At 41.2% G+C, this 22,350-nt stretch overlaps 1 protein-coding gene and 2 long non-coding RNA genes across 4 annotated transcripts in view; all 3 read right to left on the bottom strand.

Moving 5' to 3' along the window:
- The window catches only part of LOC146712483 (protein NLRC3-like), a 145,010-nt gene that overhangs the window by 60,663 nt on the left and 61,997 nt on the right, over positions 1-22,350 (bottom strand). The gene's annotated exons all lie outside the window — the stretch shown is intronic.
- Positions 717-9,647, bottom strand: LOC146712487 (uncharacterized). The gene is made up of 2 exons (XR_014917101.1): positions 7,147-9,647; positions 717-6,856 (listed from the first exon to the last, which is right to left on the bottom strand). It is a non-coding gene; the product is annotated as an uncharacterized LOC146712487 (long non-coding RNA).
- The window catches only part of LOC146712486 (uncharacterized), a 32,459-nt gene continuing 27,597 nt past the window's right edge, over positions 17,489-22,350 (bottom strand). For both annotated transcript variants that reach the window (XR_014917094.1, XR_014917095.1), the window contains exons 3-4: positions 19,809-19,982; positions 17,489-18,096 (exon numbers count right to left, since the gene is read on the bottom strand). This is a non-coding gene — a long non-coding RNA (uncharacterized LOC146712486). The remainder of the gene's footprint in view (positions 18,097-19,808; positions 19,983-22,350) is intronic.

Raw genomic sequence — 22,350 nt, 5'->3', positions numbered from 1 at the left:
TTTTTTTCTGCCAAGTATTTTCTCTATTTTAAACCTTTTGTTTTTGTCAATAGTCACCTGCTGTATCTCAGGTTCATAAAATACACCTTTCACTGCAGCTCCTGTGAGATCCTCTAGTTTGTATACGGGAGGGTCTCTTCCTAAACGCTCCTTTATGGTAAAGTACTCGTCTGTGTAGGTCTGATGGTAACCCTTTCAGAATATGCCTCGTAGTTTAGATATTCTCTCTGTATCGCCCACATTAAATTTAAAAGTCACCGGTTTTTGGGGTTTCATTTTGTACAGGGTGTTAAAGACTGCTTTCTCATTATCTTTGCACACCTCGGTGGGGGTCATTTTGATAGAGCTGTGATAAGACAGGTCATAGGACTGTACAAGATCTTGGATCACATTAACATATCTTGGCGAGTTAACTGATGTTAAGTATTTCCACATTTTCCCCTTTAAGGTGCGGTTAAAACGCTCTACCACACATGATTTCATTTCACTAAAGGTTGAAAAATGTGTGATGTTATGCTGCTCCATTAGTTTTTTAAAATGTTTATTATAAAAGTCCTTCCCTAAATCTGTTTGGAGCTTTTCAGGCACACGGCCCTCTCTCAGAATATCACCAAAAGCCTCAGCAACAGCCTGTCCTGTCTTGGTTTCAAGGCACCTAACCCATGCATACTTAGTGTCAAGGTTCGAATTTGAGGAAGAGACAAACGACTGCATGGTCCCTCAGTAGATGTCAAAATAGTGATTTTATTATACATATGTACATATGGGGAAGATGAGCGTCACAAGCCTTTTCGAGCCGATCTCCCCCGAACAGTCTCTTCACAAGGTTTTTATTGCAATGATGACGTCAAGTCACATGATAAGTATCAGTCAGTTCTCCCTTCTGTGTCCTTCTATGGCTAAGAACAACAACATGTTCCAGATGTTTCTACTCCTCTGTATTCTGGGAACATAACCAATAGTGTGTAGAATGTGTAGTTGTGTGATATTGTGAGTTCAGGCCAACCAAAGTTGAGTGTCCTCATATGACTTTACTGCGGCCTGACTGGACCCCCAGCTAAACTGGTGCTTTACTAACTGATAGAGTATTGTATCTAGAATTCTATTGTAGCAGATTTACTAAATGATAAGTGATACATGATAATATTGATGATAAGCTGATGCGGACTAATGAAGTAATAATGAAATAATGACGGTGCTTTATGAATGATATACAGTGACAGTAAAATAAGATGTTTTCCTCAATAACACTCCCCCTTTTGTGCTGGCTTACCCAGCACAACTTCAACCGACACGTTACAGCACTTATCAACCCCAACATCCTCATTAGTTTCTAATTTTCCCCACAGTTTCATGATCCCTGTTCCCAGGCTCTTTTACTTTTACTTTAAACTTCGTGATAAGAGTAACAAGTTATGAGTATAAAATATGCAATTAACGTACAAAACGATCACGATTCCTTTAAACTATCAATTACTTCAGTCTAGAGCCCTAGCCTATTAGGAGCCTGGAATGAATTAATCAAATGCTGCTTGGCGCGACGTTCCTCTTCATTCTTCAACCTCAGGGGTTAGACAACCCTTCAGTCGTGGCACAGATCAGGGGATTATTCTGCCCCGGTCTCGAACAACGATCTGTGTATCCTCAGGTCCTATGTATCCTCCAGAAAAAGAAACCGGAACGTGTCCCCCTTTAGCCCCAGAGCCTCTCGAACCTCATTGGTCTGGTGTTCCTGGATTTCCGCCACCCCTTCATGGTTATTGCTGTGTTTATGGGATCCATCCTTTTGAGGTGACTACCCGGAGCCCAAACGCCATGACCCTTGGACCCAGTTGGTGTCTCGGCCGTCACTGTGTCTATCTCTGCTGCGAAGGATCCTCGCCTATCTGTGACCTCGTCTGGTGTCTGTTCCTCTCTCTGCAAGAGACAGAAAGCCAACACATCTCCCTCGCTGGCTCTCCTAACCTAATGTTGACTTTGTTTATTCCAATCCTATGCTATGCCTATGTGTGTATAAAAGTGAACCACAGACCTCAAACCAATTGGGCATTCTTAATTCTAACTTAAGTTTAAGTCTAGTACTCAGTTTCTGATCATCTAATTACGCTTCTCACTGGTTCCCTAAATTGTCTAAAACCTTTAATTTTGCCATACCTAAATCATTAAAACACAAACGAAATCATAGACCCCTGATATAGCATTTTGCCTTATGAAGCTGTACGCTGTATGAATATGTACCAAAAATCTTCATGGTCACACCTGCAATTAAAGATCGGATGCATTTTATATCTGTTTTAATTCTTCCTTATATAGAACCTCCTCAGTTTCAGGTTAGTTTTAATTAGTCTCCGTTAATAGTTCTAGTTGTATTTGCAATCTCCCTACTGCAAACTGCACAAGAACATTACACATCCTCTCTAAAACACTCTCCCGCCAACCAGTAACCCTGTGTAAAAACATTAGTCAGCAGTCACCTGTTAACCTCCTTTAACTCCCAGTCCACCTACAAAGCAAATCTGTTCAATCAAACAGCTTATTTACAACCACCTGTAAATCATAAGAGTAATAAAAGATTCAGCACAACAGACAAGTATCATGTTGAGGTTTTCTCCGATCATTAAATCACTATTATTGCCGCAATTTGTTTTATTCACACTGGGGCAATGCTACTCCACTGGTTTATCACTCAGAGCCCCCTAATGGCCAGTTAGTGAGCTCTACGACAAACTGTCCCCAAACCTGTTATTTGTTATTATTACTTGTTTTATTATTATTCTTTTGTTTTCATGTCACTTGTCTGTTTTCTACTTCACCCTCCTCACGCATTCTTAACAAAAGCAAAGCAAACATTAGCAGCACATTGACCGCGGTCAGCCATCTACATACCAGAGATGCAATAAAAGATTTCCTGTAAAAAGAATCACACTGTTTTCAAGACAGGATGTGTCTCCCGCCGTTTAATCGCCTTACCAAATCATAACCCATAGACACCGTTTCTTCACACATAAGCCCAGAAATCCTGTAGTAGGAAAACATTATTGGCAAACATCAACCACTTGTCAACTTAAAAGAGAAAAAAAAGTGTTAACGCTGCGCAGGTGTGTACACACACTTTCACATACACAGAAAGTAACATTTAAAGTTAAATTGCCATGCAACCTCAGATGTCGCTGTCCTCTTCCTGCTCCTGTAGAAAGAAACACATAAATTATTCCACCCTTTTATCCTATCTAGGTGGAAGTGGTTAACCTTGAGTCATGGTCAAGTCTTGTCATCTTTTACCAGTCAGTCCGTTTGTTTTATTTCCAGTCTTTCATCCATTCATTCATTCATCCATTCTTTCTTTGCTGATAGTGGAAACCATCGCCGCATTTAGATTTCCGCCCTCAGCAAAATGAGCTCATTTCAAAAAGAAAAACAAAAAGTTGAGATCGGATGTGGAGAAAACCACTTACAACACTTTTTCTTGCCGACTTGTAACGCCTGTAATTTCCGATATGCAGATCTGCTTAAAGAAAAGATTCACAAACAAAAATCAGTGCACTGTTCAAAATATAAATCAAAAACCAAAAGTAAACAAAAAGAAGCCTGGGTCTTAGGACTTGTTACTGAATATTCTTTCTCTTATAGGTGAAAAATACCAACTCTAAAACTTGGTGCCATGGTAAAACCTTCCCCATAGTTCAGAAACCCCAAAATAAAACAAAACAAAACTCTCCTAGTTTCCCTCATTTAATTTCAGTCATTTAGACTCTGGCTGCAGGATCCTATTTACTCCTGCTATCACGTTCCCCAAAACAATACTAACTCAGTCATCTATGTATCAGTTCTCCACCCACTCCCTCAATAAACCAGACATGATGATGGTAACAGTATTACCTACTTAAAATTGTGTTTGATCCTAATGAGCTAATCCTACTGACTTTCATTACTCCATTGCATGTGTCGTCCTCAAATGGTCTCCCAATCAATTCACCCGTTGCCCTTCTGACCTTTTTACCAGACCAGAGGCTGAATAAATGTTTTCATCAAGAACCCTTACTAAGAGCTTAGTAAAAGAATGCACCTTAGTCTTTCTGAAAAACACACCCTGTTTAAACCTCCGAATTAAATTATATCTGTGCTGTCAATTATATTATTAATGCAATGGTGATGATGTTTTATTATTTAGCGCCATAGATTGTGTCCTCGCTCTGACCCTCTCTTGTGGTCCCGAGATCTACTGCAAAGGAAACAAAACCCCATTTCCACTTTAATCAATTGAGTCGAAGCATATAAGCAATTGCTCCTGCCTAAATTTCATAACCTGTTTTGATATAACTCTTTTTATTTCATTTGGCTCCTTTTAATGTAACAATACATTCTAATTCTAGTTTATCAGACTCAACCAAAATCTATGCTCTCCTTCCTCTTCGGTCCGTCTTTAAGTTCAGTTAAAAGCTAAACGAATTTGAGGCCTTTTGCCTGGAATCACTGCTCTCATGTGTGTTTCTGGACTCTGTGTCTGTAAGCGCGTGCAATCCTACAATGACTCATATCCTCCTCACAGTAGATTGGCCAATCATAGCGCTAGCCAAAGGCTCGTGACCCTCAAGAGACGAATTGAGCCACAACTCCTTTAAAGGCACAAAATGCAATATGTATAAAAATCATCTCTATTTTTAAGCTCTCCCCTTCATCCCAAAAATAAATCTATGTAATAACTGTATGTGTACGCCTACAATATTGCTACTACTTCTAAAAATCAAAAAAGAAATCAAACCTATTCTCCTTCTTCAACCCTCACTAATTTTCCCCCTTTAGCATTTGGCACATTTCCTTTATTTTGACACCTACCCCCTTTAGCATTTGGCATTCTCCCAACAATATACTATAATCCCATAATATAACCCCACTCAATAAAACAGAAACTTTCCCTAGTAAAAGCAAATTGTTTGTCCAGATTTATTCAAACTGAGCTCCTTCATTTTTATTTTCCATAGGAAAATAGTTCCTTAGGTTTTGGACTGGATTGAATCGCAACAATCCTTTAGACAGGGACTTACGACCTAATCAGATCCCCACAGGTAGCTTTCTCCTCAGCCAGTTGTAATCTGGAAAGCCCACCTTATATTTGCTCTTCCCGAGAATTTGTGCTGTTATTCACTGTTGCAGGCCTGCTTAGAACAAAAATGAGAAAAAGAGAGCTGATTATTAGCTCATGAGAACACAAAACAAAATCACCTGACAGGTTTTCTTTGAGTGCACTGTTACAAAAATAATGGGCCCCTTTCAAACATGACCATGTGTCCTACAACTCCCTCTATTAAAAACAAAAAACAAAAACAATTCCACCCTAGCTGACAAAATCAGCCCATCACCACTACAACCTCAAACCCCTTAAAGACACAAGTATTGTCACCACATAATTCCACCTCCTCAATCCACCGAAAGTCTAGTTAAAACCACACAATTTGCACACAACAATCACCCCCTTATGCACTTTAACATGCCTAGATTCAACATACTCAAATGTTTTCATTAAACATTCACCCCATTCTATCACTCATACAAACAGCAAGCTGTGTTTTATTGCGTATGTTTGTGTTCTTAACCAAGTTAGGTTAATGCATTTTCTGCTTGTGTATGTGAATTTGCATATGTTGCTTTTGCAGTGTGTCAGACTCTTGCACATCTTCTCCACTTAAGCCGTCAGTTTTCTTACCCCAAATTTGCTAACCCAAATTTTAAGTTCCCACCTTATTAACAGCATTCCTCATCCTCAGCCACAAATTAGGGCCCACTTGTCAGGTTTATGGAGACATGGCGCTGTGAACAATTCAACCAGACACTTGCCTTATCATATCCAGTCAAGTTAACCTATAGGTTTTTCTTCCAACCGCTGCACGTGGAGAATTGATCCAGGTCTGTTTATTATCCACCTGAAAAAACACAACTGAGACATTTATTACTATCATGAGCACTTAAACTACCAGGTTCCCTCTCTCTGGTCAGAAATACCAGCTTATGTCATGTATATAAGTGTAAGCAGGTCTTCATTGCTGTACCTATGTATTTTTGTTAATGTTCAGTGCGTGTAAGCTGCTTTCTTCATTGCCTCTATATGTTATAGTCAGAGTGAATTCATGCATCGTTTCACTGATTTCTTAATTCAAAACTATCTCACTTCTGATTCCTTATAAGAACATAATTTCACCTGTAACACTTTGTGTATGTGTGTTTTCCATTCACTCATGTAACGGTCAGTTATTTTCTTTCTTTATTTTATCTTCTTTTGTTTACCTCTATTAGTTTTCTGGTGGACATCTCTAAACACCATTATGAGTTCAGGCTCTCGTCTCAATCTAATTATACCCCGTATTCTTACAGTCAAGCTTCACCTCACACAGGTTCCCGTCCTCTTCTCTCAGTGTCCATTTATTGTCCTGAATTCACCAGCACACAGTCCGTTTCTTCTCCGTTTCTCTTCAGTATCTTCCTTCTGGATTAAGTCCCAGCCTGGCAAAATATCACATTCAGTGTCATATCACACTGTTCTTACCAGCAGTCCACCGTGCATTGTCCATCACGTGGTTTCTTCTTCTCTGTTGATGCTTTCAATCGTCTCTTTCACGATTACTCCAAGTATGGCGAATCTGACAATCAGTGTCCAGTGCTTTCCCACCGTTCAACTGTCCAGCCTGTAACTCAGAGTACATGTCAGTTTGTTTTTTTGGTTTCAGGCTTAACAGTTCAGTTGCACTGCTTTTGGCTGCTTGTAAATTCTTCTCAAGTTCACGATGTTCTATTGGTCTTCATCAGGAGATTAATTGTCCTTTGAGCTTCTTCTCAGGATGGGGACAAGTGGGAGGTCAAGCTGTTATTAGAAAACATCTTATTTTACTGTCACTATATATCATTCATAAAGCACTGTCATTATTTCATTATTACTTCATTAGTCTGCATCAGCTTATCATCAATATTATCATGTATCACTTATCATTTAGTAAATCTGCTACCATAGAATTCTAGATACAATACTCTATCAGTTAGTAAAGCACCAGTTTAACTAGGGGTCCAGTCAGGCCGCAGTAAGTCATATGAGGACACTCAACTTTGGTTGGCCTGAACTCACAATATCACAAAACTGCACACTTAGATACACACTTGGTTATGTTCCCAGAATACAGAGGAGTAGAAACATCTGGAACATGTTGTTGTTCTTAGCCATACAAGGACATAGAAGGGAGAACTGACTGTTGTACTTATCATGTGATTTGACGTCATCATTGCAATAAAAGCCTTGTGATAGGGTTGTTCTGGGGGAGATTTGCTCGTGAAGACTTGTGACGCTCATCTTCCCCATATGTACATATGTATAATAAAATCACTATTTTGACATCTACTGAGAGACCATGCAGTCGTTTGTCTCTTCCTCAAATTCGAACCATGACACTGTAAAACTTTTTAAGCCAAACTCTGGCCTATTTTCTCCCAATTCTGTTACTCTACTGGTTTTGGCGCCGTACTCAAAATTCCAGGTTGAGAGAAGTCCACCTTTATTCATCTGTAACCTGTATTAACACACTAAAACATAGCATTAATATGATTTTCATTTCTTTTCTTAAAACCTCCATTCGCTTCATGCCCATTCAACCTTAAAGAAACAGAAAAAACAGCTTCTGCACTTTCTTCAATATTATATGGACGCACGCTGCCCCCCTCTCTCTCCTTCTCTCCTCATACACACACCGCGGGGTTAGAAGCCCCCCTCCTTGCAACTGCTTGAGACAGAGCGAGAGACACACTTTTCCTTTTTTTTTCCTATCTGCCTAGAACTTAACTCTTCCCTTCTATAGGCATGCACACTTCCTGTCACACACACACTCTCACAGGCCCCCACCTTTTTCTTCCTCCAACACAGAGAGGAGTTTCTCTACTCTTCTTTCTTTTTTTTTTTTTATCCCTCCAGCACACATACACACACAAAATCCCTTCTCAGAGAGAGCAGAAAAGAGTTTTTCCTTTTTTCACAACACTCAGAACCCTTTTCAACTGATTTACACTTATTTACACACAGGTAATTTACATTCTATTTACATAGACGGGCCCGTATAAACGTAAGAAAAACACCACATGCCAGACCAGCTTATCCTCTCTATTTCTCTGCTGGTGTTCCTAAACTTTAGACTGATTTAAAAGCATCTATAGCCCAGGGCCGCGCCCTTACTGATCAATTAAGCGTTTCAAGTACGCCGCCTTGAAAACGATCAGATTCCTAAGTCCTAGTAATTTATAACTGCTTCCCGTCAGGAGACTAGGAACTCCACCAGCCGTGTGAAATATCCCAGATCACACTTTTGGCTTTACTTAAAGTTCAAAAGTCCCCAACGTTTAAGAGGTTACAGCCGGGTCCTCGACCCTGTCAGCCAAAAATAGCGCAGTAAGGAAAGTGAACCCCTTGTTCACTTTAGTTTTTAAGGGGTGCCCAAAGTCCCCAGGGGACCACCCTGGCTTTAAGCCTAATTATGCGTCCACAATCAGGAGTCGCCGCCACACGCTGAGCAACTGCGCCCTTAGGGGCCACGCCCCCGTCCTTATCTAGTTTACTTAAAATATTATAAGCATCAAAGTGAGGTCTCCACCCTCAACTATTAATTATCTGATGCCCAAAACCGCGTTTTTCTGCTCAATTAAACCAGATTCCCTACACTACCGGGTGATCGGCTGGCATCCAACCACCCCACATTTAAACCTTTAAACCTTTTAAACCGTATTGACTTAAACACATAACATAACCTCTTAACTCAACAGTTCACTCCCCAAAATAAACAGCAAGACACTTAATCAGTCCAATATTCCCTGCTTTTAACCCTAATTACCCCAAAATCACCCCGGACAGAACAGAAGCTCCACTGAGTGAACATTTAATTATCTTGATTTCCAATTCAGCACCTTTGGAGATCCATCAACAGGCGGTGCTTACCTCTCATATTTCGGCGCCCATCAATCAGTGGACCTCCCGGCCGTCCGTCTGACACCACTAGACCGTCAGCCGAGCTCCATTAGTCCCTCCTCAAACCGGTGTTTCGGCACCAAAATGTCAAGGTTCGAATTTGAGGAAGAGACAAACGACTGCATGGTCCCTCAGTAGATGTCAAAATAGTGATTTTATTATACATATGTACATATGGGGAAGATGAGCGTCACAAGCCTTTTCGAGCCGATCTCCCCCGAACAGTCTCTTCACAAGGTTTTTATTGCAATGATGACATCAAGTCACATGATAAGTATCAGTCAGTTCTCCCTTCTATGTCCTTCTATGGCTAAGAACAACAACATGTTCCAGATGTTTCTACTCCTCTGTATTCTGGGAACATAACCAATAGTGTGTAGAATGTGTAGTTGTGTGATATTGTGAGTTCAGGCCAACCAAAGTTGAGTGTCCTCATATGACTTTACTGCGGCCTGACTGGACCCCCAGCTAAACTGGTGCTTTACTAACTGATAGAGTATTGTATCTAGAATTCTATTGTAGCAGATTTACTAAATGATACGTGATACATGATAATATTGATGATAAGCTGATGCGGACTAATGAAGTAATAATGAAATAATGACGGTGCTTTATGAACGATATATAGTGACAGTAAAATAAGATGTTTTCCTCAATAACATTAGAAAACACATCTATGCATGTCAATAAGTACCTAACATTATCATTATCTGCAGAATATTCACGCATGTCAACCAAATCAGCTTGAAACTGTTTGTCAATCCCGTTAACCAAAACTCTATTTCTGTATCCTTGCATTTCTGTATCCTCTATCCTTGCAGGTTTATGAAGAGTATATGTGTCATCTCCTTTTAAAAACGCTCCACGTCAGGTAATGACGGCTTTAAGCCTGTTGCCTCACTGACAGCGATACGGAGCTTCTTTACACTTCCTAAACCCCCTAGGTGTGCAGGGTTGTGATATATTTTTCTCAGCGTGTTTTCCATAATCACTTTGACCAAATACAAATGACCAGAAAAAAGTGTTAGCATAGGTTTTTATTTAATTTTCTGTGTAGTGCACAGTAAGGTTTTTATAACAGATGTACATTAAATCTTGTGTCTCCCAGACCAGTAGTTTAGTAGGGGCGTCCGGAGCTTTTCCATCACCTCATCATAGTAGGTCTCGAAGAAAAACACAGGCAGCTCAAACAGGCAACTGTGTTGTAACTGGCTGGGGTGACCAGATTGGCATCCATAACATATCTCCTGCACATACTCATTCAGTGCCATCGACAGCAGGTGGAAGGTTGCGAGTTTAACGTTGATTTCCGTTTCCTCAGACGGGTGTGATCCTGCAGAGTCCTGTGAGCATCCTGGAGAGGGGGCAGAGTCGGTGGGGTCTGGATTAGCAGTGCTGGAGGGGGGGACTCTGAGCGGTCCACAATATGGCAGATGTTGTCTGTAAAAGAAATCCACGCATTGCATTTTTAAAAAATATCGAGTATAATGCCAACGTCTCTCACACAGAGACAACCTACCATTTTTTTTTCTTTTTTCAGTCCTCTGGGTTTTTGATGATTTTTGATTTTGAAAACAACATGAAATCTTCACAACATGAAACAAATGAATGTCTTTGTTGAGCCATGACTGGATTTCTCCTTATCCTTCCTAAAGGCCGTTATAACCTTGCACTGCCAGTGGTGAGCTGCACCAGCTGTGACCTAATGTGGTCCCCCTCAGTTAAGGACTTCCAGGGTGGTGGATATTGGCCTGGCACCTTAAATTTCTGCACCCTGTTTTCAATGGGTGTCTTTCAGTCTTTCTATGACATTAAGAAGCTGCACCAGGGATGTCACTTAAGGCGTTTGTCAAAGTGCTGGATGAAAGAACAGCCCATTTTGGAAGGGTGAGTTTCTAAATTTGTCAAGTTTAAGGAAATTGTGCAAATCAATGTTTATGATGACTGTCCTTGAATATTCTGTTGTTTGTCCTCTACTTAAAAGACTGGCCGAATATCAGCTGATGCCTTCAGTAAAAGTTTCTTGGAGTGGAGTGCTGTAAAGTGTGAGGTGGACAGGATGTGCAAGGAGCCATGCTTTAGCTGCCCTGCCTGCACTCCAGACATGCTCGCCGTGTCAGTTGATGGAAACTGCAAGCTTTATCGCTTTCAATCAAATGCAAGGTACGTTATGCATTGTGGACATAAATCAAATATGGATTTGTACAAAAATTGCATTTTGATGTTTCTTTTCAAACAACTGTCACTGTGTTCGTTCAGCACTTCAGAGCAGGGGAACTTTGAAGGTGTCTTCATTAAGAAAGATGAGGAAGTTGCTGAGTTTGTGAAATACATCCAGAGACACACAAATGATGTAAGATACAAATATATATCAGTGCTGTCAGCGTTAATCTTGTTAAAATGACGTTAACGCCATAACCATATACACATACGTGTGTGTGTGTGGATACATATTTGGATGGGTGGATATTTATTTTGTTTTTCTCTTGGTGTTGTCGTAATACTATTTACTTGACTTTATCTTAATGCATACTTAATTTTGTCACCATGTGTATTTAAAAAAATAAAAACATGGTTTTTATGAGGTGTTGTGTGAACGTGACTTAAAGCTAATTCAGCTAATTCTTTTGCATTACTGTTAAAAAGTTTGTCCCTGATAGGGCGTAATCACATCATGTCTTTGAGTGTGTAGGTCCCAGGGAAAGGGTTGTGTGGATCTTCATCTTGGACCGCAGCAAAGGAGTCGACCAAAAAGTCCACTGGGAAGTTGGATGAAGAGGGCATGGAAATAGCTGTTTGTTTGCTGTTAGTCCTCCTAGCTGCATTGAACATGTTTCAAGGGGAGATCTTTGCTTAGCCCCTTTTTCTCCAGAGGAAGTTGGCAGCTAGCGTCCCAGGACATATTATGTTCCTTTGCTCCGATGTGGCCTGTAAATATTTCCCATATTTAACCAGCGTGGCTCAGCAGTGCCCTGAGCTGAGGAACCTCTTGTCAATGCGTCCTTTTCTCTCCGTCATGCATGCAAAAGCTCACACTTGGATATGCGAGGTATACTGCAGCTTGTAGTCTTGGATAAGTTTCAGACATTTTGTTATAAGGTTGAATGAATTCAGCAGTCGTGTATTGTGACCTCCGTTCTATAGATCACAGAGGTCAGTAATTTGCACCAGAGGTACACTTCAACTGTGAGAGACAGAATGTGAAAAAAAAAAAATCCATGAATTCACATGGTAGGATTTGTAAAGAATTTATTCGTAAATCAGGATGGAAAATAAGTATTTGGTCACCTCAAACATGGAAAATCTCTGGCTCTCACAGACCTGTAACGTCTTCTGTAAGACGCTTTTCTGTCCCCCACTCGTTACCTGTATGAATGGCACCAATTTGAACTCATCATCTGTATAAAAGACACCTGTCCACAGCCTCAAACAGTCAGACTCCAAACTCCACCATGGCCAAGACCAAAGAGCTTTTGAAGGACACCAGGAAAAGTATTGTAGACCTGCACCAGACTGGGAAGAGTGAATCTACAATAGGCAAGCAGCTTGGTGTGACAAAATCAACTGTGGGAGCAATCATCAGAAAATGGAAGACACACAAGACCACAGATAATCTCCCACGATCTGGGGCTCCACGCAAGATATCATCCCGTGGGGTCAAAATGATCATGAGAACGGTAAGCAAAGATCCCAGAACCACACGGGGGGACCTGGTGAATGACCTGCAGAGAGCTGGGACCAAAGTAACAAAGGTCACCATCAGTAACACACTACAACGGCAGGGAATCAAATCCCGCAGTGCCAGACGTGTTCCGCTGCTGAAGCCAGTGCATGTCCAGGCCCATCTGAAGTTTGCCAGAGAGCACATGGATGATACAGCAGAGGATTGGGAGAATGTCATGTGGTCAGATGAAACCAAAGTAGAACTTTTTGGTATAAACTCAACTCGTTGTGTTTGGAGGACGAAGAATACTGAGTTGCATCCCAAGAACACCATACCTACTGTGAAGCATGGGGGTGGAAACATCATGCTATGGGGCTGTTTTTCTGCCAAGGGGACAGGACGACTGATCCGTGTTAAGGACAGAATGAATGGGGCCATGTATCGTGAGATTTTGAGCCAAAACCTCCTTCCATCAGTGAGAACTTTGAAGATGAAACGAGGCTGGGTCTTCCAACATGACAATGATCCAAAACACACCGCCCGGGCAACAAAGGAGTGGCTCCGTAAGAAGCATTTGAAAGTCCTGGAGTGGCCTAGCCAGTCTCCAGACCTCAACCCCATAGAAAATCTGTGGCGGGAGTTGAAAGTCCGTGTTGCTCGGCGACAGTCCCAAAACATCACTGCTCTCGAGAAGATCTGCATGGAGGAATGGGCCAAAATACCAGCTACTGTGTGTGCAAACCTGGTAAAGACCTATAGTAAACGTTTGACCTCTGTTATTGCCAACAAAGGTTATGTTACAAAGTATTGAGTTGTATTTTTGTTATTGACCAAATACTTAATTTCCACCCTGATTTACGAATAAATTCTTTACAAATCCTACCATGAGAATTCATGGATTTTTTTTTCACATTCTGTCTCTCACAGTTGAAGTGTACCTCTGGTGCAAATTACTGACCTCTGTCATCATTTTAGGTGGGGGAACTTGCACAATCGGTGGCTGACTAAATACTTTTTTGCCCCACTGTAATTCAACTGGACACTCGAAAGACGTCCTTAAATGCTCTTTAACTCATTCACTGCCAGCCATTTTCAAACGTATGCTTTCAATTGACGTCTATAGCCGTCAATGGCAGTGAATGAGTTAAGTGGCAGAACAGACGAACAAACAGTTAATTGCTTACTTGAGATGAAATCTGCTCAGCTACTTTGAAAACAGCTTCTAACTGGTTCCTCCTTTAACAGGATGACGGCTCAGGGGTAAGGCCATCATGCAGTCCAGCAACCTTTATGGTTCTGCTTTGATTCACCAGGAACTATTAGGGAAACCTTCCAGCGCCTCCTGTGAAAGACACAGGGATAAACACACTAACATTTATTAACATGTTCCACAGTCTTCCAGCTTGATTTTCTCATCCTGTGGACAACAACGAACAGAGATGCAGGTTTATTGTTAACTTTTTTAAGGTTTATTTAGTGAACATATCCAGCTGCAGCTCCACTGTGATCCTGAGCTGGATAAGCACTTAAGAAAATGTGTCAATAAATGGACAAATATCAACTTACTATATTTATCCAAACAGACGGGACCAATAATGCTTCACTGAGTTAGAGACTTTAACGTCTCTTCTATGTAAGAATGTCTCGTGCTGATAGACCTGCAAACTTGACAACAAAGGTTTTTCAGACTGCATGTAGCTGTCCTCTATGTCAGCTCACACATTGACATTCATGTCACACTTATTTCTGCTTTCCCATTTTATAATTATTACTTACATTTTGATTAGATACCTTGAGTTTGCAAATGATCAGATTACATAATTGGAATACAATTCAATACAATTCATGTATCCAATTCAGGGTTGCGGGAGGATGAAGCCTATTGTTAGAGTTTGTATTGTTGATTGTCATTTATGCTTAGAAATATCTACTTATATATGCTTAGAGTTTTGTAATTAGTTGTAGATTGGTAGAGGTTTTGATCCTTAATAGTTTGCAAACTTTGTGTGTATTAGAGAGCACACTGGGGGCACGAGAGAGCTCGTACCTTGTCTTATTGTTTTATGGTAGGATTAACGTAGCTACGTCTGTTTTAGTCTAAGTGCTTTTTGTTTAGATGAACTGCAGGACTTCCTCACAGTGTTATCTAGGGTGGTCAGGATGTTTGCCTTGGTGCTTTCATGTATATGACCCTTTGATCAGCACACACACAGACACACACACACACACACATCCATCACACACACACACACACCCACCACACACGCACACACATACACAGGCAAGGTACTCTTTGTTTGTATGTAGACGTCATATGTTAACCCAGCTTTTGAACCTATGCATATTCATGTAGCCTCAATAAAAGGGCAGTGTAACCGGAGAACCGAGAGAGCAACTGGGGTCAAGCGAAGGAACGGTGTTTGTCCGGTACTCTCCCGTGCACGAGAACCATGAAGAACTTTGCCTACTTTGTGTCTTGCTTTGCAGTGTAATTATATTGTCTTCAACGTTCCAGCGGATGGGTTCAAGCTACAAACCTATCACTCTTCATCTCTGCTTCCTCCTGCATCCTCTTCATCTCTGCTTCCTCCTGCATCCTCCTCTTCGTCTGTTCTTCCTCCTGCATCCTCCTCTTCGTCTCTGCTTCCTCCTACATCCTCCTCTTCATCTCTGCTTCCTCCTACATCCTCCTCTTCATCTCTGCTTCCTCCTGCATCCTCCTCTCCATCTCTGCTTCCTCCTGCATCCTCCTCTTCGTCTCTGCTTCCTCCTACATCCTCCTCTTCATCTCTGCTTCCTCCTGCATCCTCTTTGTTTGTTCTTCCTCCTGCATCCTTAAGCTACAAATCTAAAGCTACAAAGGTTGCGGGAGGATGAAGCCTATCCCAGCTGATACAGGACAAAGACAGGCTGCCAGTTTATCGCAGGGCTAACAGAATATGTGTAACAGAAAATCCACTTAAATGTTTGATATTTCTTATAATAATCATAATTATGACTATTATTTAAAGGTTTCTTTATAAATACATTTTGATTTTTTTATAACCCCTAAAATATAAACCTGAGCTGTTTCAGATTCTGACCTCTGACCTCAGTGACCTGCTGTGTCCTCACTGCAGCTCCCTCTTGGAAGTACGTCTGCTTCTTGTCGTTCCCCAGTGTTGACCGCCTGCCCTTTATATCACGTACTGTACCTGAGGAACAAAAAAGGACAAACACTTTACATACAATTACATAAAATATGTAATTAACTCATTTGAAGTGTATATAAACAAATAATGAAACATTTTAAATGAAATTAATGGATAATTTATTATTAATATCTTTCTTTAATTGATTATGTACATTTTTTAAATTAATTACTGAAATAGTTAATTCATTCATTCATTCATTCATTTAATACAACCATAAAATTATTGCAAGTTTACTCAAAATAAATTTAAGACATCAATATTAAAGGTTAAATTGTGATAATGAATACATGCAACTATAACTGATGACATAAAAATGAGGATTTCTTAAGCTAAAGCCAAAGTGCTGACTCATTTTTCATGTTACTCTCAAATGTTTTCCCTAATAACAATAACATAATTACACTTTAGCCACAAGAGGGCAGCAGCATTAATACAAGTCACATGCATATAAAGGTACAGTGATTATATTACAGTGATTTTGACAAAAACAAAACAGAAGTTGATGGCAGTGTGTTTTTCCATGACAGAATAATTACGCACACCCCACTTTGCAGTCATTTATTTGTAAAAAATGTTTGGAATCATGTATGATTTTTGTTCCACTTCTCACGTGTTCACCACTTTGTGTTGGTCTTTCATGTGGAATTCCAATAACATTGAATCATGTTTGTGGCTGTAATGTGACAAAATGTGGGAAGTTCAAGGGGCCGAATACTTTTGTAAGCCACTGTAAAGTTCACTATCAGTAACATCATAGCACCACCCAGCTGTATAGAAACTCCATCATGCTAGCTAGTAGCAGTACGAGTTATTGTAACTGACTGTAAAAAGTCAGCACAAGGAAAACAAACTCCACCTAAACTTGGTTTATAGCTGACCCAGACAGACTGCAGGTCATAACTTCTTACCTGAAGTTAAGTTCACCTGACACTCGGACCGGCGGCCGCCTCGGGTCTCTGCTCCTCCTGCCTCCCCTTTCCCTCATCCACCTGCTGCCTCTGTGGAAGCTCCGAGCGCCATAGCCACCACCAAACAACTGACTTATTTTTACACATCGACCAGCATCCGGCATATCCACCACCTTCCATTGTTTATACTGTTACAAAAACAAATAATCATAAAAAATTACCACCAGTATGCCCGATGGCCAGTCCAGCTATGGTCGTGCCATCAGTTAACCCTTCGCTTGCCAGCTGTGACACACGTGCCCAGGGTTGCCGACCCCTGCTCTAAAGCATCTGATTTGGATTCCTGAGATCAAATATATTTTCCTTTGGCTTTGTTTTCTTCCCATTTGTGGCTTTAATGTAGTGTTACATCCTGTTTGTTTGCTTCCATCTGTATACATGTCCAGATTCACTGTTATGTTTCTATTCTTACATTGCTGTGTGATCACTGTTCCCTCTGCTGACTGATGTGACCTTTTGTATCTTACACTGATACTTGTCATATTTGTATCTGCGCCTAAAAGATAAAAAGTTTTCCATGCTAAAACACAGCTCCACCTCCTGCAGTTCTCCCTCTGAACCACTAGATGTCTCTGTTATCTAAATGAAGACGTGCAGCACAGCAACCACAGCAGCGCTCAGATCACACGTGTCCTGTTATTATGTATAAAAGCATGAAACAGGTGAGACAGGTGGGATCAATATTAATGTTGTGGAAATATATGAAAAAGCAACAGAAGAGTGAAAACATTTCGTGTTTCTAGAAAGATCTTTCAGCTCACAGCTGCTCACAGACTGTATTTACAAGTGACAAACTGCAACTCTACAGTACATCTACAGTATATATCAAATATATTCTGTATTCAAATCTATTGAGTGATGTTTGAAAGTCTTTCCAGGTGAGTTTGATCCAGGAGGGTCTGAAGCCAGAGTCAGACAGAGACTGTGCAGAGACTGTAGAAGGACAGAGCAGCAGCAGAGCAGTCCAGATACACTGATGATCCTCTGTCAGATCCAGAGGGACACACAGGGATGATGCTGGACTCTACATTGTGTCTGACAGTGGAGCTGTTCTCAGAGCAGTTCACTCTGCAGCACTGACAGTCATCTGCACTTCTTCTCATTCCTCTGTCAGTCACTGCTGGATGAAGCTCTCCTCTCCACCTCCCAGTAACATGGCCCAGTCAGAGCGTCTCTACACACAAGCTGCTGCTGCTTCAACCTCTCTGGATCATCAGGACACAGCTCCTCCTCTCTCAGCACACACACCGTCCTGTTTACCATCATCAGTTCCACCTGCAGAGAGAAGAAGGAAGAGCAGAGGAGATAAACGAGTGTTTCCAGAGACTCTTCATCAGCTGTCAGTCAGTGATGCAGCACATCCGGTATAAAGAGCAGCAGGGACTTCAGTGCTGGGACTGTACTAGGACTAGGGCTGCCACGATTAGTCGACTAGTCACGATTACATCGATTGTCAAAATCGTCGACGACTGATTTAATAGTCGACGCGTCGTTTGAAGCTTTGTAAGATCACAAAAGACGCAGGAATAAGTAGCAGGATTTAAGAGTGTAATAACGGACTGAAACAGAAGATGGCAGCACTGCATGTACAAGGATGCCAGCTGCCGTTAAACCCCGAAGAAGAAGTAGCTCTGTCCCAGAATTCATAGCGCAGCCCAGCTCAGTTTCCAACAATGGCGGCAGCTACTTAGTTTTAATATTACTCTTATTATTCTTTCTGGGTCACAAAATAAACGTTTAACATATTTTCAGGCGAGAATGTAGCTGTGGAAACCTCAAATATCTGCTCAGTTTATCAAGACACCACATATTTTCAAAAGCGCTCCGACGTTTTCGGAGACGTCTGTTTCCTGCTAGCTCGATAGCGAGCCGGGGGCAAGGCCCACTAGAGCCGTGAGAACACCAGACTCCCAGCTAATCGTTTTCAAACCCACCGTTGTCTTTCGCTACTCAGGTTAAATATATATAAGTCACTTAGATAACTTAAAATGTTATTGTTTGGCTTTTTTTGTATTTTATTTGTTCCTGAGTAAATCGGTTTGGCTGAGATTAAAGTTATAGTTTTTACACAGCTGAATAAACGTCAAGCAGACAGCTGATTATCAGAAGTGTGAGATGCTGGAGAATATACTCCGGTGTCCTGTTATATTTTAGATAGCAAGGAGTTTATTAAACTTCACCGAAACAATCTACAAATTTCATTCAAATTTAATAAACTATCATCTTGTCTTTCTTTATTTTTAGTTAGCACATACCTTAAACACTTAAAGCTGTAAGCTAATGATAGTTATATAAGAGCAGATGCTGCTGGTGCAATAAGCTGTAGTTTTACGTCCAATGGATGATGATCTGATTAGTCGACTAATCACAAAAATAATCGGTGACTAGTCGATTATCAAAATAATCGTTTGTGGCAGCCCTACTGTCTACTGTCCCTAACTAGGACTCATTGTTGCTTCACTTTTTCTAATATTTGGATTTTTATTGAAGTTGCTGAAAATGTTTTTCACTCCTAGTTTGAGTTTGGACTTTCATTCATTTGAAGAACCTTGGTGTGTCCACTCTGAGCTCTGTAGGAACCCCAACAACAAGCCCAACAATCCAGATGGACGGTTCCAGCTGTTAACTGGAGGAATTCCATCCAAACATCTGCTCTCACTAAATTCTTCCTCACCTACAGACTGTGTTCTTCACTGCTTTAAACTTGGAAATGAATGCAGTCATTGGTCTGCGTGCTGCTTTGTTCAGAGAGCTGATTGGCTGTTGACAGCGTTTGATCAGAGCGTGTCAGCCGTTACTATGGTGACCATAAAGGTCAGAAACAGGAAGTGTTTGTGTCCAATCCTGAAGCCTGTCACCATTCTCCTCTCACAGCTTCACTGAGAAGCTGCAGCTTTACAGGAAACACTGGATCTTTGTTTCATACTGACTGTGTTTAGTACAATACTGCTGACAGCACCACCCACTCACTCCATCACTCTACTTACAGCAGAGTCTCCAGTCTGTAGTCTGGACTCTGCTGAAGATCAGACAGCTGCTTCACATCTGGATCCTTCAGGTTGTTTCCTCTCAGCTCCAGCTCTCTCAGGTGGGAGGGGTTGGACTTCAGTGCTGCTGCCAGATAATCACAGCTGATCTCTGACAAACCACAGTCCCTCAATCTGTATAAAGAATGAAAGATGTAAGTTTATTAGACAAAGTGTGAGCTTGAAATCATTCAGTGTTTCATCATCTGTTCAGAGCTGAAGAAGGTTCAGAATGTAGAAGTTTAGAAAATGGAAACTCCAAACAGCTGAAGCCAACAGGAAGCAGCTTCAAACAGGAAACTGTGCAGAGTTTCAGACTATATGTCCTGATGCAGCCAGTTGGATTTTGGAGATTTGAATCTCTGTTCTGTGACTAAGTCCTTGAATCATTTCTTCCAGTTGGTCCAACAAGACAGACTAAGTATTGGACATGTGTTGTGGCTCCATCAGGGGAGCTTCTAAATGTGATGTGATGGCCCCTCTGGGTCTGTCAGGTCACAGGACTGAAGAGAGCTCAAACTGGGCACACAGTTGTTCCAGTCTGGAGCAAAGACTCTATACTGGGACTGAGGGACTGCTTTGACTGCACCCACTGGGATGTTTTAAAGGCTCATGTTCTCACTTAGATCATCGATTTCTACTGAGATTTCTTTCTGGGGAAAATGGGGATTACTTTGAAAACAGGAACTATTTTCCCCAATAAGCAGCCCTGGATTAGTAAATCACTCCAACATGTTCTCAGGCAGAAGAAGCTGTCTTGTTATGAGGGAGAGAAGAAAAAGATTGAGGCACAGAAACTTGTTGAAAGAGAGATAAAGCAGCTAAAATCAGGTGTAAAAGTAAAGCAGAGGATGAACTGAATAAAGGACACTCAAGGCTGGCTTGGAAAGGAATGAAGTCCATGTTGGGGATGCAGAACAAGGAGCAAAGATGAATGTGATGCTGAATCAGCAGAAGACTTGGACTCATTTGATTCCAGCTTTGATATCATTGATTTCAATGAAGAGCTTTGTGATTTTAGCAAAGGGCTGGTAGCTCTGTGAGTCCCACTGATGAGGTGTTTGTGTGGAAATCTCTTAGTGGGACCAAAGAGAGAAAAAGCCCTGGTCCTGATGCTGTGGGAGGGAAATGATTGAAGTTTGCTGTGAGGAACTGACTGGGAGATTTTCACACATTTTCCAGTCCTCCTTGGAACAACAGGAAGTTCCCAGCATATGGAAACAAAGGTTAAGTGTCCTATAGCACTCAGTGATGATGGTGCTGTGGCCCCACCACCTCCACCTCTTTGTAAAGGAACTAACTGTCATCTGAAGCTTCAAATGGAACTAAGACTTCCTCCACTAGGTGGCAGTGTCTGATGAGAAAGTGTTAGTGGAGCTGGCCCGGAGTCAGAAACAGGAAGATGCAGGATTTGGGCTGAAATGGGGAAAAGTGGTTAGCACTAGTGCCTTAAAGCAAGAAGGTTGTAGGTAGAAGCTTGTTGGCCTTTCTGTGGAGGTTGGATGTTCTCCCACAGTCCAATGAAATGCTGCTTAGGTTCATTGGTGCTTCTAAATTGGCTGTAGGTGTGGATGTGAGAGAGTGCTTCTCTGTCTCTCTCTGTTGGCCCTGTGATGGACTGCTCACCTGTGCAGGTGGACCACGCCTCTTGCCCTATGACAGCTAGGGCACAGGCTGCAGCGCTGTGAGCCTAAGCTGAATAAACAGTTAGCAAAAATGATCCATAGATGGCGTGAAATCCCCCAGTTAGCAGTTTGGTAGATAGCTATGACATGCTAATCCCATCCAGCAGCTGTATTCTACCTGTAAGCTGATCCCTGCTGAGCCAAAGCACTTTTTCATATACAAATTACAACCTTTAATAGAAACCTATTGGTCAGCATCTTATTAGCCTGCTGTTAGCTTCATTCCACAGAAAACTGAGAGAAACTAACAGAGTTGATAAAGAATAAAGAGAAATGTGCTGATTTAAAGCCTTTGAAGTGCTTCAGATGATCTCTGTCCACTTCTGTCCACTCATTCATTCATGTAAGCTTTCTAATGCAGCTTTGATCTTCACAGTCTGCTTCATGAAACTCATTCTAACCCTGAATGTCAGAGTGTTCCTCCTTCTCTTTCCCATCATTCATGCTGGCAGTGGAGGAGATTTGGATGTTGGACTTTGTTTTCAAATCAAATCAAATCAAATCACTTTTATTGTCACATCACATGTGCAGGTACATTGGTACAGTACATGTGAGTGAAATTCTTGTGTGCGAGCTTCACAAGCAACAGAGATGTGACAAAACACAACAACACAAACGAGCAAAATACAAGAATGGCCAACCTGAAACTAATAAATATATGTACAATATATAATAGTGTATGCATTTCTGGATGTGTATACTAAATGTTTTCCTACGTGTGTGTGTGTGTGTGTGTGTGTGTGTGTGTGTGTGTGTGTGTGTGTGTGTGTATACACATTTTTACAAATTAAATAGTAAAAATAATAAAATAAAATATA

Source organism: Copadichromis virginalis, linkage group LG3, assembly GCF_057382275.1.
Source record: "Copadichromis virginalis isolate Kocher_CV1m ecotype Utaka linkage group LG3, C_Virginalis_male_GT1.1, whole genome shotgun sequence".
In the NCBI taxonomy this organism is placed as follows: Eukaryota; Metazoa; Chordata; class Actinopteri; order Cichliformes; family Cichlidae; genus Copadichromis; species Copadichromis virginalis.
Note: the sequence above shows the minus strand (reverse complement) of the source record. Positions and strands in the feature narration are given on the sequence as shown.